This window comes from Homalodisca vitripennis, chromosome 1 (assembly GCF_021130785.1).
Source record: "Homalodisca vitripennis isolate AUS2020 chromosome 1, UT_GWSS_2.1, whole genome shotgun sequence".
Lineage (NCBI taxonomy): Eukaryota > Metazoa > Arthropoda > Insecta > Hemiptera > Cicadellidae > Homalodisca > Homalodisca vitripennis.
In genome coordinates this window covers 230500742-230515634 of record NC_060207.1, presented here as the reverse complement: position 1 = coordinate 230515634, position 14893 = coordinate 230500742, and the positions used below count along the sequence as shown (strand labels likewise).

The 14893-nt window shown below is 32.3% G+C and overlaps 1 protein-coding gene across 1 annotated transcript in view; it reads right to left on the bottom strand.

Moving 5' to 3' along the window:
- LOC124353133 (nephrin-like) overlaps positions 1 to 6829 on the bottom strand; it is an 83511-nt gene extending 76682 nt beyond the window's left edge. Inside the window, exon 1 of the mRNA XM_046802986.1 lies at positions 6670 to 6829. The gene's annotated coding sequence lies outside the window, so the exon portion shown is untranslated. The remainder of the gene's footprint in view (positions 1 to 6669) is intronic.
- Positions 6830 to 14893: the final 8064 nt, after the last annotated feature.

Here is a 14893-nt window from a genome sequence, read left to right as displayed (position 1 = left end):
TCATAAGGTTGTAAGGTTGATTTAATTTCCTTTATCTGCTTGGAGAACATTTATTTTCTGTATGATGTCTATATGACCGCAGAAGATATAATAATGAAATGAGTTCTAGTGTTTAAATATTGCATACAACCTTAGTAATATCTGTTTCGCACTCACGTGGTATAGACTATTCTTAAAATATAATATATAGTGGGATTAATTATTTTATATTCAGGAACAACTGAAATATCAGCGTTAGTATAAAATATTTAATATTTCTGTGTTGGTTTCCATTTGAACAAAACAGTAATATGTGTTATTTGTCACGAGATGGTGTCACACGCGCAACATCCATCTCATGAATAGGATCCAGCGTCATGCCAATACCGTACTTTTGCTTGAAATTATATATGTGTTTTAAGGACGGTACAAATAATACATTAAATGCTCTTGGAATCACAGGCCGTTCTTCAATTGGTTTGATGATTTATTTAATGACGAATGTTATATCATTATGAAGTAATAAACAACCAAAGCTGCATTTACAATAATTTCTTATGTTCGTTTTATATATATATATATATATATATTATATATATATATATATATATATATATATATATATATATACGTGTGTGTGTGTGTGTGTGTGTGTGTGTGTGTGTGTGTGTGTGTGTGTGTGTGTGTGTGCGCTCGTATATATATATATATAATATATATATATATATATATATATATATATATAAGTTTTAGAACTACTTGTTCTATAAATATCTTGTAATTGCAATGGTTAATTATTATTAGTAATGACGTAATTGTGTGGTAGAATGTTTATTTCCAAAAAGGCAATTCACGATTATTTCAAAACTTATATTTCTTTCCGAAAGGAAGCAAATGTTGAAATGGATACTTAAATGAGTACTTAGAATATTTAATGTGTCACATTTGAAAATGCAATCTTCCTGTATTAACTTATTAACTAGTTTTATTATTATGTAGTCCAAGAAATTCTCAGTTAATAATTTCTTCATTTCCTGCCAGACACGCAACACCTAAAAACTATATTTTCAAATTGCTAGGAGACGCTTAACCTAGAACATAATGTGGCACCGATGGTTGTGACCTGTAAGCCATTATGTAAAGTTTTGTCCAGACATAAATCGCTACGGCAATAACCTCAGGGTTGAGGTGGGCGCTGAATGGCCTGGCAGTTTCCTACTAGGATGTCCTTACTACTATCGATTATCATATAGTAGTATAGGGTTGTAGGTTGAGCATTACTTACTTCAACATTGAGCAGCCCAGCTTCAGGCTCTTAGTTACTCCAGTCAGTTGTATATATCATACCACAAGAATCTCTACCAGGCAATATATTTGACGAATGCTGTTACCCTTTATTAAAAAGAAAAGGGCAACTAATCCTTTTTTATTTTCTACAGTTTTGTTTTCTGTCAGTCTGTTTGTTACGTATTTTGTGTTTTTAAGAATTTTGTTCTCAAAATATTTTGTAAATTATAACAGACTTCTTTGACTTGATTCTGAGATCAAGGAACAACGGACTGGAGCCGAACGATTCCATTACTAATACACAAGCAGTGTTTAAATATTTCAGCTCGCTGCGCTCTAAAGAGCTGCCGCATTTCAGTCAAGAGGTAGGCATTGACACTACCTGCATGATTCCGGGAATTATCGCGACTGCAATTGTTTTCAACTTTCAAATATCAACATATTTTTTTACTTATTAAACTGTAATTTTACCTTATGCTACGTCATAGAGATTTTGAAACTTATAAATTAAACGATATAGAGGTGATTCATGATATCAGCGAATAGGCATCTATTTTGTAAAATTATGTAAGATCATGTCATGTAGGATGTATATATTGCTCGTTTAAACAATATGGCGTAGGCACTATACTCATCCTAGGTTCGGTTAAATAAATTATTGAAATCTTTAAAATCTTGAAATATTTTCTAATAAACTGTATTTTTATAGCTAACCGGGTCCGTTCAAATGTCCATAATGTCTGTACCTTATTTAGAGGGATTATTGATTTTAATATTACTTACACTCAAACAATAGCACGCTGTGTTTTATTTGTTACACGCTTTAACAGAAAAGACCATTTGTGGGACTGACCTACATAATGAGTGTTTATGAGTAAATATTGAACTTTATAAAACCATCTGTAAAATGACAAAACGATAAAATATCTTGATAAATCACGCCTTAAACTTATAGCGTGACTGCAGCTCTATAGACCAATTCACAAACATGCAAAGTTAACACGCCACTTCTAAGTAAGTGGTCAAAACACGCTCTTGTATTTGTTTACCTGGTAAAAACACTAAATTCACAATAAATCGTAGGCAATCTTGTTATTTAAAGTGTTTAACCTTTTAATTAAGGAAATCGAGGAAAATAAGAGCAATATTGTTTTTAATTATTTGTAGTTCTCTGTTATTAATTATTTAATTTTTTAAATTATGTAAATACCGAATTTCTTAACCGTGTGAAAAACTTCCTTTTCGTCAAGTTATTTGCTCGAGTAAAAGTCATTCGTTATTGGATTCAACTCTAATTATATCTATTACCAAATCAAACTACTGTTTACCCAATATGACAGTATAATATTCTATCGTTCATCCTTTTTATTGTAAAGACTTCACAATAAATCAATAACGATTTTCAACCTATTTAAAATTCTTAATCAAACGCTACAGCTTTAATTATCTTCATATTAACGGGGGAATTTCTTTTTGCCGGAATGGTGATCAATTTAGAAAGCGTTCCAGTGTCATCAGTAAGATGTCGAAGGCGTAATCCCTGCTCAAAGCGATAATGAGACCCGCTCTCCTCCTCAATCCATCTCTATCCTTATTTCCAGCAAAGTATGCCTTTGACTCCAATCATCTCAATTTGGAAAGCGTTCCAGTGTCGACAGTAAGATGTCGGAGGAGTAATCCTTGCTCAAGGCGATAATGAGACCCGCTCTCCTCCTCAATCCATCTCTATCCTTATTTCCAGCAAAGTATGCGCGTTGACTCCAATCATCTCAATTTGGAAAGCGTTCCAGTGTCGACAGTAAGATGTCGGAGGAGTAATCCTTGCTCAAGGCGATAATGAGACCCACTCTCCTCCTCAATCCATCTCTATCCTTATTTCCAGCACAGTATGCGCGTTGACTCCAATCATCTCAATTTGGAAAGCGTTCCAGTGTCGACAGTAAGATGTCGGAGGAGTAATCCTTGCTCAAGGCGATAATGAGACCCGCTCTCCTCCTCAATCCATCTCTATCCTTATTTCCAGCACAGTATGCGCGCTGACTCCGATCATCTCAATTTAGAGAGCGTTAAAGTGTCGTTAGTAAACTTTCGGAGGAGTAATCCTTGCTCAAGGCGATAATGAGACCCGCTCTGCTCCTCAATCCATCTCTATCCTTATTTCCAGCACAGTATGCCTTTGACTCCAATCATCTCAATTTGGAAAGCGTTCCAGTGTCGACTGTAAGATGTCGGAGGAGTAATCCTTGCTCAAGGCGATAATGAGACCCGCTCTCCTCCTCAATCCATCTCTATCCTTATTTCCAGCACAGTATGCCTTTGACTCCAATCATCTCAATTTGGAAAGCGTTCCAGTGTCGACAGTAAGATGTCGGAGGAGCAATCCTTGCTCAAGGCGATAATGAGACCCGCTCTCCTCCTCAATCCATCTCTATCCTTATTTCCAGCACAGTATGCGCGTTGACTCCGATCATCTCAATTTAGAGACCGTTAAAGTGTCGTTAGTAAACTTTCGGAGGAGTAATCCTTGCTCAAGGCGATAATGAGACCCGCTCTCCTCCTCAATCCATCTCTATCCTTATTTCCAGCAAAGCATGCCTTTGACTTCAATCATCTCAATTTGGAAAGCGTTCCATAGTCGTCAGTAAGATGTCGGAGGAGTAATCCTTGCTCAAGGCGATAATAAGACCCGCTCTCCTCCTCAATCCATCTATATCCTTATTTCCAGCACAGTATGCCCGTTGGCTCCGATCATCTCAATTTAGAGAGCGTTAAAGTGTCGTTAGTAAACTTTCGGAGGAGTAGTCCCTGCTCAAAATGATAATGAGACCGGATACCACATCACGTCATAGGTTTAAATACATATATTACTAATAACTTGAAAATATAATATTGAGCTGATAATACCATTAGAAAAACAACAGAGACTTGGTTTATAATGGGATGAAGGGGAAATATACATACAGATGCTTTTATGCTCATTCGATTATAATATAAAAATAAATTATAAAACTTTAGTTTAAAATTAAATAATACTTGGTGCAAATTCCCTTATGTGTGGTCAACTCATAGCTAGACAGTGGCAAGCACAGCAGTTTTGAGATTTAATCATACCCTAAGCTGAAAATTAATTTAACTCGATTGTATTTCAGCTGCCCGACATTTGCTGTTGTGTGATGTTCTTGCTGAGATGATTTATGTGCTCCTGTATCATTTCATCCTTAATGTAAATTCCTTTCCTTGACTTAGATTTACACCAAGCTCTGTAAGATTTCATATTGAAATTGCTGGTGTCGCACATATATAATATATATACTATATATATATACTTGACCCTTACATTTCTTTTGATAAATGAGTTTATCTGAATCAATTTAGCAACCTATGCGACTGAAAAATATTGTCTGCATAATGTTACGTTTTAATTATTGCTAGTCAAATTTAAATAAATCAACATAGGTGAGCGTATGCGAAGCATGTTACTAGGTGGGAGGAGCTAGTATCATGTCTCTTCTGTCAGTCTGAATCGACAACATATCAACATGTATAATTGAGTTACTTCTAGAAATTTTCACAAAGCTTTATTTCCGTATAGGTAACATCGAATTTAATCATGGTGATTTTATCCTTACATGGGCAATGCTTTAGTGGAACCTAATGGTGTGCATGATATTTCAAAATCTATTGAGGAATAAACTTTAACTGGGAGATGTTTGTTGTTTGGAATCTCATTAAATAACCGTAAGAGTGGTTAGGGCTTAATGTTCCATTTTTGTTGGTTGCCTTAAATGGATAGGTTGAGATCAAAAAGAGCACAGTTAGTTTATGTCTGAAGCAGTTCATTACTTATAGAAATAAATGTGGACATTTTCAAATGTACCGTTTTAAATTGTGAGTGTAAATAATATAGTCAACTATACATTTTATCCAAACGAGAAATAAATTTAGATATTTTTGAATGTACGCTTAAACTAATTAATGTAAACTTTGTGAACTTGATTGTATAATACATACACCGTATTCTGCAGTAGGGGTAGATAGATCAAAGTTAAAGTAGATTGAGGATAGGAGGAAACGAAATATGATGATGCTTCTCCTGACCCTCCTTGACTCCCCTCCTCTTAACCAGGAACGGTCTCCACAGTTGTCACCCCTTGGATACATTTGTACTCTACATTCTGTTTTCTCTTTCCGAGATGAATTTTTCTTCTATAATCACTAACATCTTCTCTAACTTTTGTAATAATTCTAAAAGTGGTGCAGCAGGATTCTTTATTCTCAGGGCACTCTCCATTCTTCACTAATGCTTTCATAATTTCTTGATTTTTGTAAATTTTTAAATTCGAATTTGTAAACATTTTTTTATATGGTTCCAGAGAGTGCCTCTTTTCTTATGAGTCCTCTTGACCACTAACTTTTTAATTTCAACTAATTGTGGTGCTACCCTATGTTTTTACTCCACGGTCATCATTCTCTTCTCCAATAAACTAATTCTCATGGACTCTCTTTCCCATGCACTAATTATATTCTACTGGGTCTTCCTCTGTTTTACATAATCTGTTTTACATTATCTGGGAAAACAGTTAAGTTATACGTTCATTTTTTGCACTATAGAGTTATATATTAGTTCGTTATGCCAACATGGCAGTATAAAATACGCATACGTTAAAATGTAGCTACAGAGGGTGATAAAAAGGTAGTCCACAGTCATGACTATATGGAGTGTCAACAAGAGTATCTAAGTAGACAGTTTGCGTGACTCTAATGAACAAAAACATTAAATTTATATAAAGCTTGATTCCATGTAAAGTTGAGATATTTCGAAACATTTTAAGTAATTCTTCAGCCATATCCTTGAATTCCATCTTGGGAATATCAAAGTTTTTCTCTTTTATACAAAGGGATATTTTAGGAGAATTTAATGTAATTATGTTCATTATTCAATTAAGTTTAAATGCTTCGTCGTTGGATATTCTCAGAATTGCTCTTTGTAACCATCAACGGTGAAATTAACCACAGGTTTAATGTAAAAATGAAAAAAAAATTCTTTGAATGATTTTTGTCACATGGTTATTCATATTATACTGTATGTAAATAGGAACTATTAATAACATTTTATATTTAAGAACGTATGCAAAACGTTTATTGAAATATAAAAAGAACAAAGCAAATCAACTCATTACATTTACGTCCCTCTGTTTACTAAATTGTGAGATATGGATTCATATCTATTTAGAATTTAATAATATTTAAAATTGTAAAAATAATTCGTATAGAAAAGAAAGGAAATTAAATATAAATAATTACTGACTACTAAACCATTCTCAATGCCAGTAAAATATAAATAGATATATTTTTTTTCAAGTACAGAATATCAAGTATAAAATTATATTTAGAAGAACTTACCTAAAAATTGGGGTTCCGACGTCTTCACGGTACCAGAGAACAAGGATGACAGAATCAGGGTTGCCTTGGGGGTCGTCGACAGTGGCGATGTCACACGGCAGGTATGCGTGGTCGCCAGCTACCGCTTGCACGTGGTACACTGGCACTGTAACAATAAAAATAACATGTAATTAAAAACCTTAATTGGTGGGGGGTCGTCGACAGTGGCGATGTCACAAGGGAGGTATGCGTGGTCGCCAGCTACCGCTTGCACGTGATGCACTGGCACAGTAAAAATAACAATAACATGTAATTAAAAACCTTAATTGGTGGAAGTAGTCCATAGCAACTATAGCATCCGGGACGTATGTTTACATTGTCACCTGGTACACTATCCTGTCAGCGGCTGATTAATCCGTTTAGTGTCAAAATGGGTTTCCACTGACCACTATTAACGTTACATATATAGTTACTGATTTCAAATCATAAGAAAATTCTACTTAGCATCGTATGAAGAACTGTGACAATTCCAGGTTATTTGCTTACTGTTTGATTTTTTAGCACGCTACTGATTGCTTCGTTACAAAGTGGCACACAGCGGAGAGTTAAGATTCGATGGCATTTAACTACACCTTCCTGATTGGTACACACTATCTGCCACACAATACGAACAACTCAGGCACATGTATCTTACTATATATCGATCTGATTTTACTACCTATAGTACTACTACAGTATTGTATTGCAGACATATTTCTCAAGCCAACTTAAGCGTGATTTCGAGTAACTAGTGTGCACATTTAGTTTTTATTTTGTTCATTACTTCCTTCCGAGGCCTCTGGATCGCTTTGCGTGCGTAAGCATTCCTTAATTTCCCTTTTGGATCGGATGGCTCTTTTTAGTAAGAGCTTAGTTTCAAGGACGATCATCCTAACCTAGTTGCTTATTCCTATCTTTACCTTTCTTTCGATTCCGAGTTGGAAACGATGGAGGTTGTTGTTCCTTTCATTTTCTGTGCTGATTCTGCTTCAGCATTTTCGGTTCTAATATAAAAGGGTCTGATGTAAACTGGGAATATATTGTTCCAAATTTTGGTTTAAAATCCTGTTTTATCGGTATTTCCGGATTACGTAATGTTTTGCAATATTAAAAAATCTCGGCCACAAACTTGTTTTCATATACAATATATTTTGTAATATCACACACATGTATTCACAAATTCATTGTAACAAATGCTGGAAATCTTGCTGATATGTAATTAAAATAACTATGTTACTATGGACAGTAAAAGTGCAGATAGGCTCTTGGTAACAATACTATTGGAAGGGTTTCAGGATTCAAGTGTCAGACCACTGAAGTAAACATCGTGCTTGAAGCGCTACACGTCAATGGTACACAAACACCGGTAGGCTTACATGTACTGGATACAAGGTTCTTGTCATTTCCCTTGATTTGACTGTGCAATGTTCTTCAGTCTCTTTGTATGTATAAAACAGTGTATTTGATGTTTGAAGATATTCTTCACAAACATACAAAAATAACTTTCGACTCTGCTATACTGAATAATGTATACCATTTGAAAATATTTCATTTATGGAAATGATCATAACAGAAGTGAATAAGTTTGTAACACTGTAATGTAATTCAAATCAATAAGAAGGAACTCAAAATATAAAAAGTAAAATAAAAACATTCTCCCTTTATTTAAAAAGAAAATGCTTGTATTTTTAAATCCAGACCTAGTTGACGTTTATGACCAATTCATTGCTCATAGTTAATTCTTAAGAGGCCGTTGGAGCTATGAGAGGAGAACATATTTCAAAGAGGAATACAAGTTAGTAAGCACGTACTCTGTGTCTGTCTCTGAGAGGATTAAACTTTCTACGTAGACGTTTGTAATTAGTTATTCCGTATGTGTTGTTTCACTTTGAGAATCTGCCTCTTGATTGTTGTTCTATTCATTACTGCGTGTTTCATTTCGACCTTCCATTAATTAAACTACATTACTTTACACTCGTTTGTTGAGCATTTATTGTATTACTGTGTTTTCGTTATTATTTTAATCTGATTTATAAAATTCTAAATTTATTCATATGTTTCCCGTCTTACCTCGTATAAATTTTTATAAAAAATATTATTTTTAATAAAACATAAGAAATTTTCGAATGAAAAATTGGAAAAAAGAGTTAGAGTGACTCTGAAATTTCAATTTCGCTAGTTATTTATTGGTTCTTTGCTAATATTTTGATCATAAAGATAATCCTCTTACATTTATTCATGGAAGAATTAATCTAATTACTATACATAAATTGTGTTATTTGTAAAAGCTGGAATGTACGAATTATTAATATTAATAACTATAAAAGGCCTTTTTGATTTTAAATATACTAGAAACCCATTTTTAATAATTAGAAACGTATTATTTAATTATTAAACAATTCTTCATCAGATAATAATTATTAAAATATGTTATCTATATAAATATAATATATTGTAATATATAGATAATATCTATAATAAATACAATGTTCAGCTCAATTAAAATTATTTCTTTACAAGTAGTTATGTTTTTAAGGGGCTACATAAACACGTAAATTATTATGTTAATGAAAATTTAGTTAGATTATTTTAAGAAGAGCTAAAGTTTTTATTTCATTACTTTGAAATCAAGGTTGACTATTTTATATTTATGTTTTTTTGTACAAAGTTCCATAATACTTGTTATTCTTTTCAACAGATAAAGGGAATCTTGAAAATACGAATATATTTTTAGTCATTTGTGGTAACAGCTCTTTGATTGGTTGCCTATATTATATGCAAATCATATGTTCCTTAAATCTGTTCTTTAACATTACTTTAAAGAAATAATAGAATTTCTAAGCAATTACAATAAATTGTATACTATAATTTAATTACAGAAAGCATTTGCGATGCTGCAGCTATGGAACAAAATCGGATACAACGAGTCTGGATTTTCCCGGGCTGGAGGGAATTTTATTGTTTGTCTGATGTTTTGCGAAACCAATATTATTATTGCATTTCAAAAAGCTAATATTATTGACGTGAGTTTTCCTTCAAAAGTATGCTAACAGAGGTTATAAATGAGTAGCTCTTATTCTTAAAAGTATTCCAACAATAGGAGCAAACGTGTAGCGAGATGTGGGCTGGTGGGTAGGTAGGGCTAGAGTGTTGTGTAGTGGGCGAGGAGTGGCCCACTATTGATCGCTGAGCGCTGCGACACATTCCTCCAGCTTCGCCACATTGTAGCGGTTTATCTCCATATCGTTATTGTTATTATACTTACATTTACTATTCCGTTTCTTAACACTGTAATGTTCAAGCTAGGACAAAATCCACTGTTGCAATGAAAACACGAGTAAGGAACACTAAAATTAAAAAATTGTAGAATTAAAAATTAAAACCTGGTAGGATTGTAAATTAAATTAGGCGCTAGGAAAATTAATGTTCCATATCTCAATAATAAACATCGGAATGAAGTAGGAATATTGATGAATTCGTGATTTCAATAACAAGCGTACATTCAACCAGTTTAGTAAAATACTTCCAAAAATAACTTTTTTAACTATCCGAGTTGTATTTAGCAGAAAAATATTCATTTTTTACACAAAATAATATTAGCATAGAAGTGATACGCATAATTAACAAAAGATCTGGTTAAAACCATTCATACTTAGTTATGTTTGAGCTCGGATCAAATCCACTATATTCTAAGAAAACATGAGTATTGGCATGAACGTGTGAGTTAAAACACCAACACAATGAAGGAACAGGAACAAAAAAGCTAAAAATATTTAGAATTACAAAAATAAAACCTGGTAGGGCTATAAATTAAATTAGAGGATGAGAAAATTAATTTCCAATATATGAATAATAAACATCCGAATGAAGTATAAATAGTTATTGATGATCGTGTAATTTAAATAAACATCGTTAATCAATAACAACCACAAAATGATAAAACGTTTCTCTACTACTTATTCACTTTAAAGTACCATATACCAGTTATTTAAAGTAGTACCAAAAAGAACTTGTATTAACTATCTCACATGTCGTTAGCTAAGAATCATTCATTTTGCACATAAAATAATATTAGCGTATAAGTAAACTGCATCAATAACGAAAGATCTGTTTAAAATCTTTCGTATTCTTCGACAAAGGTGAAATAGTAACCAGAAACGACCTATAAAACTACACAGCATATTTCTATGACGTATTCACAGATTAGAACAGATTAATAGATTACGAAAACGCAGTATTGTTTGTTAATGAATCATGCAGATGAAAAAAATTTGCCGCCAAAGAACATTGTTTAAAAATTTATTCGAAGGTTAATTACTTTTTACTATATCAATATAATTGATATTGTTGTATTTTATCAGCGAACCCTAGCTTTATAAATTGTATATATTAAATATACCACTGTAACAATTAAGTATTAAATTATAAAATCGTCAAACATTATTTTTTATTTAATTCAAATTTAATTTTATATAACTCTGAAACAGTGTATTGCGTAGTAGTAAATAAATAAATACATTTTTATGTTACAGTGCACAGAACTGTACAGTCGACAGTGCACGAAAAACAAACAGTGGTAAAAGAAACACTGACCGTAAATGTTTTATGGACTTCTCCACGGGTTTTAAAACCACTATGAGCATCACGTATTCATCCCCCTCAGTTGAGAAAAAGATTTAGTGCACTTCTAAATGTATCAATGAGTGGATTTTTAGCGAAATTGTGAAAATACAAGGAAAGGTTAATTGTTAATTCATTGTATTTCACTCTTGATAAAATGACCTTAAATTTAAAGCTATCATAAATGACACCTTTAAAAATACGATTACAAATTATTTACTTGTTTATCTTACACGAATGAAACTCTCATTTCAATGACATACAAAATTCCTCTAGTATGATATTATTATTAATAATATAGTTATTAACAATAGCAATGTTGTTGAAAAATCAATTTACTTTTTTACTGTCAACTTAAAGTTAAATTTCATAACTGTTCCGTCAGCTTAGATGTTAATAATAATGTACGAGAATTATAAAACATTGAGTACGCTACACCTAATGTTGTAAAATGCTTCGATGTAATTACATGCAAAATGTCAAATCTAAAGCGAATTCAATTCCCGCGATGTCCCGCGGGTAGAAAGACAGACAGACAATCGTACAAAAACGAGTTTGAAAATCATTAAGCATCATAGAACTCGTCCTTAAACAATGTTGTTACATGCAAAATTTAAAGACTGCGTCTATAAGCTTTCACGACATGACTTGCCAAATGATGGATTCTCACCATTTTCATTAAATTGGTTTTCATATAGACGTTTAAATTATAAACGTCTACACACCAAGTCACCAAATTGTGTTGAATATGTTGGGTTAATTAGGGTACATTTTTTAATGTGTCACATATTTGCTTTTCTTATTGGTGTATTGTTGCAAATGTATGTATTATTTCTGTTATTTTTCGTTGCTATTATAGTTGCCTTTTAGACGAAATGATAAGATTTCATTAGAATGTGCCCATTTTGTACATTAATATTTGTGTTCTGTGATTTTATCGTTGTCGCCATGGTTACCCTTGACATAAATGTAAAATGTACGCTAATAGGCAGCCAAATCTCATAGAGAGGGATGCACCATCAGCAATCACAGTGATCTAAATATAGAAATGAAGCGTAATACACAATTTAAAGTCTATAGGTCAATTCGTTTTCGAGATATCGTGGTGGAAGACATAGACAGATATAAACAGAGTTCTTTAATACTATGAGAGTTATCCTTCGCAAAAGCTCAGTCAATAATGATCTCAAAACCTAATTTACGATTTCCAGAGCCAATTTGAGACTGTTAAACTTCCAAAATTTATTCTTACATGTTTTGTCTGATAAGGGAAAGAGAAAGAAGAAATAAAGACAGAGAGAAGATAAAGGAATAATTAAGAAACACGATGTTTGACAAGCGTAAGTTGTAATCATGCATTATTTCAAAAAAATTTATGAATTTTCCAACCGATTAATATAGTAAAAATCAAATAGTGAACAAAAATAAAACTTAAAATAACACTATTTATTTTGTTTTATGGGACTGATAAGTAAGTAAAAGCGAACATTACGATCAGGCACTATTACAATTTATAAAATAATTACACAAAATGCTTTTATAGAGCATGTTTCAGAAAATGTCCGGCAAGCATTCGATGGCATTAAATACAATTAAATTACTTAGTTTAGAACGTGGACCTATTAAAATTTCGAACATTATGGCTTAAAATATCTAAATCTGTGTTTGTATATAGGTACTTCAGTTAAACAATAACAAATAATGTACCGAATATTCAAAAGTTTACGATTCCTTTAGTTTGATCCATAAACCAAATATCACATTGACATAAATGATAAGAAGACAAAAGACTATACTTGCCAGTGGTACTCGTACTATCAAAACATACAATTTTGTTCATTGGTCTTTATGTTTAATACTATTGTCACTTTCATGCCATAACATTTAAAATATGAAAAATATCAATATTTTGAAGGTTTTTCATGATTGTGTGTTACAAAAAAGTAAGTATTACTTATATTCACTTTCAAGCAAGAACAATACAAGAATGGCAGATATTGTTTTGCTTGTCTGATGCATTTGATATAGTTTGGAATAAAATTATGGGTGAAGTTATTTAGGGCAATCCACTGCCCAAGGACTTAATAAAAATCTTAATAAACCTAAATTTTTTTAACCAGTTGTTTTGTGTTGTACGAAGAGAGAAAACAATCCTTCACGTATTCAACCACTTATCTAAGACAGACCGGAAGTAACGTATGTAGGTCCATGCTGCGTAACAGTAGTAAACAACCACAGTGACTCCCAAAACATAAATATTCCAGTGGACTTTGCAGGAAAACTCCAGGGGTAGGCGCTTTGACAAAACTCATGTAATACATGAGTATATGTAATTACATTAGTAAATTAAGAGTTTAAATTACTTTTCCCAATGTAGAATCTGGGTTTTTCTATAAAGGCCCTAGTATTTTCCACACGTTTTAGTAATTTTATCCTAAGCAATGTATTTGTTTTGTATTGAATATTAAATTTTTCTGAAAGGGATGTAGGACTAGTATTATAGTGCAGTCGCTTTAAAATCAGGGTGATGTTATTATTTCTTAATCATGATCAAAAGTAACATTTATGTTTGTGTATAGTGGCTTGTAAATTGTTATTGCTAAACTTTGATGTAGAAAATAAACAACATTTTTATTAGAGAATTGTTTAATGTAAATCCGTTACAATTCGTGACTAACTCAGTATGGGAATTAGCAATCAATGAGATCATTTATGTTCCTATACACGAATGTAACTAATTCACTTGATATAATCTTTATTTAACCTGTCAATTACAACCAATATGTTTGCATTGTAAAATTAGACCAAAATCTACGATTTTAAATACTGTACAATTTAAGAAAGTGACCAATACTCTATACACTATTTAACTACCATGGGATATAGTATAAAATGGATGACTAACAAACGAAAAAAATAAAATGTGCAGAGAGTATCTGTATAAAATAGAGTATATAATAGTCTATCCTATATTAGTAAAGTTGGCAAACTGGGTAAAGTAACTTTAAGAATGGAACATTGTAATATATTTAAACACTAAATATAAATATGTTTAGTTAAGTGTGAAATAACAAAATATATGTATAAATAATTCAAGTTTAGCAATTTAGTAATATATTGAAATCTTAAAGAAAAGTTAAAGAGACGTCCTGACACTGTAGTTAGTGGTTACCTCAGAGACCATATCTCAAGGTAGATTGATTGCCTCTCCTAAATGTTTGTATCTCTCTAATGGCTCTCAATACACACAGTACACACTACACCACTGTATGACACAAACATCAATATAAACACAGCAACATTCTCAAACTGTGTTTCAATGTGTTAAATGAAATGGTGCCACACCATATCTCAAGGTAGATTGATTGCCTCTCCTAAATGTTTGTATCTCTCTAATGGCTCCCAATACACACAGTACATACTACACCACTGTATGACACAAACATCAATATAAACACAGTAACATTCCGAAACTGTGTTTCAATTTTTAGAATGAAATGGTGCCACACCATATCTCAAGGTAGATTAGATGTCTCATCTGAACTATTCAATTTTCTAATGGCTCCCAATACACACAGTACACTAT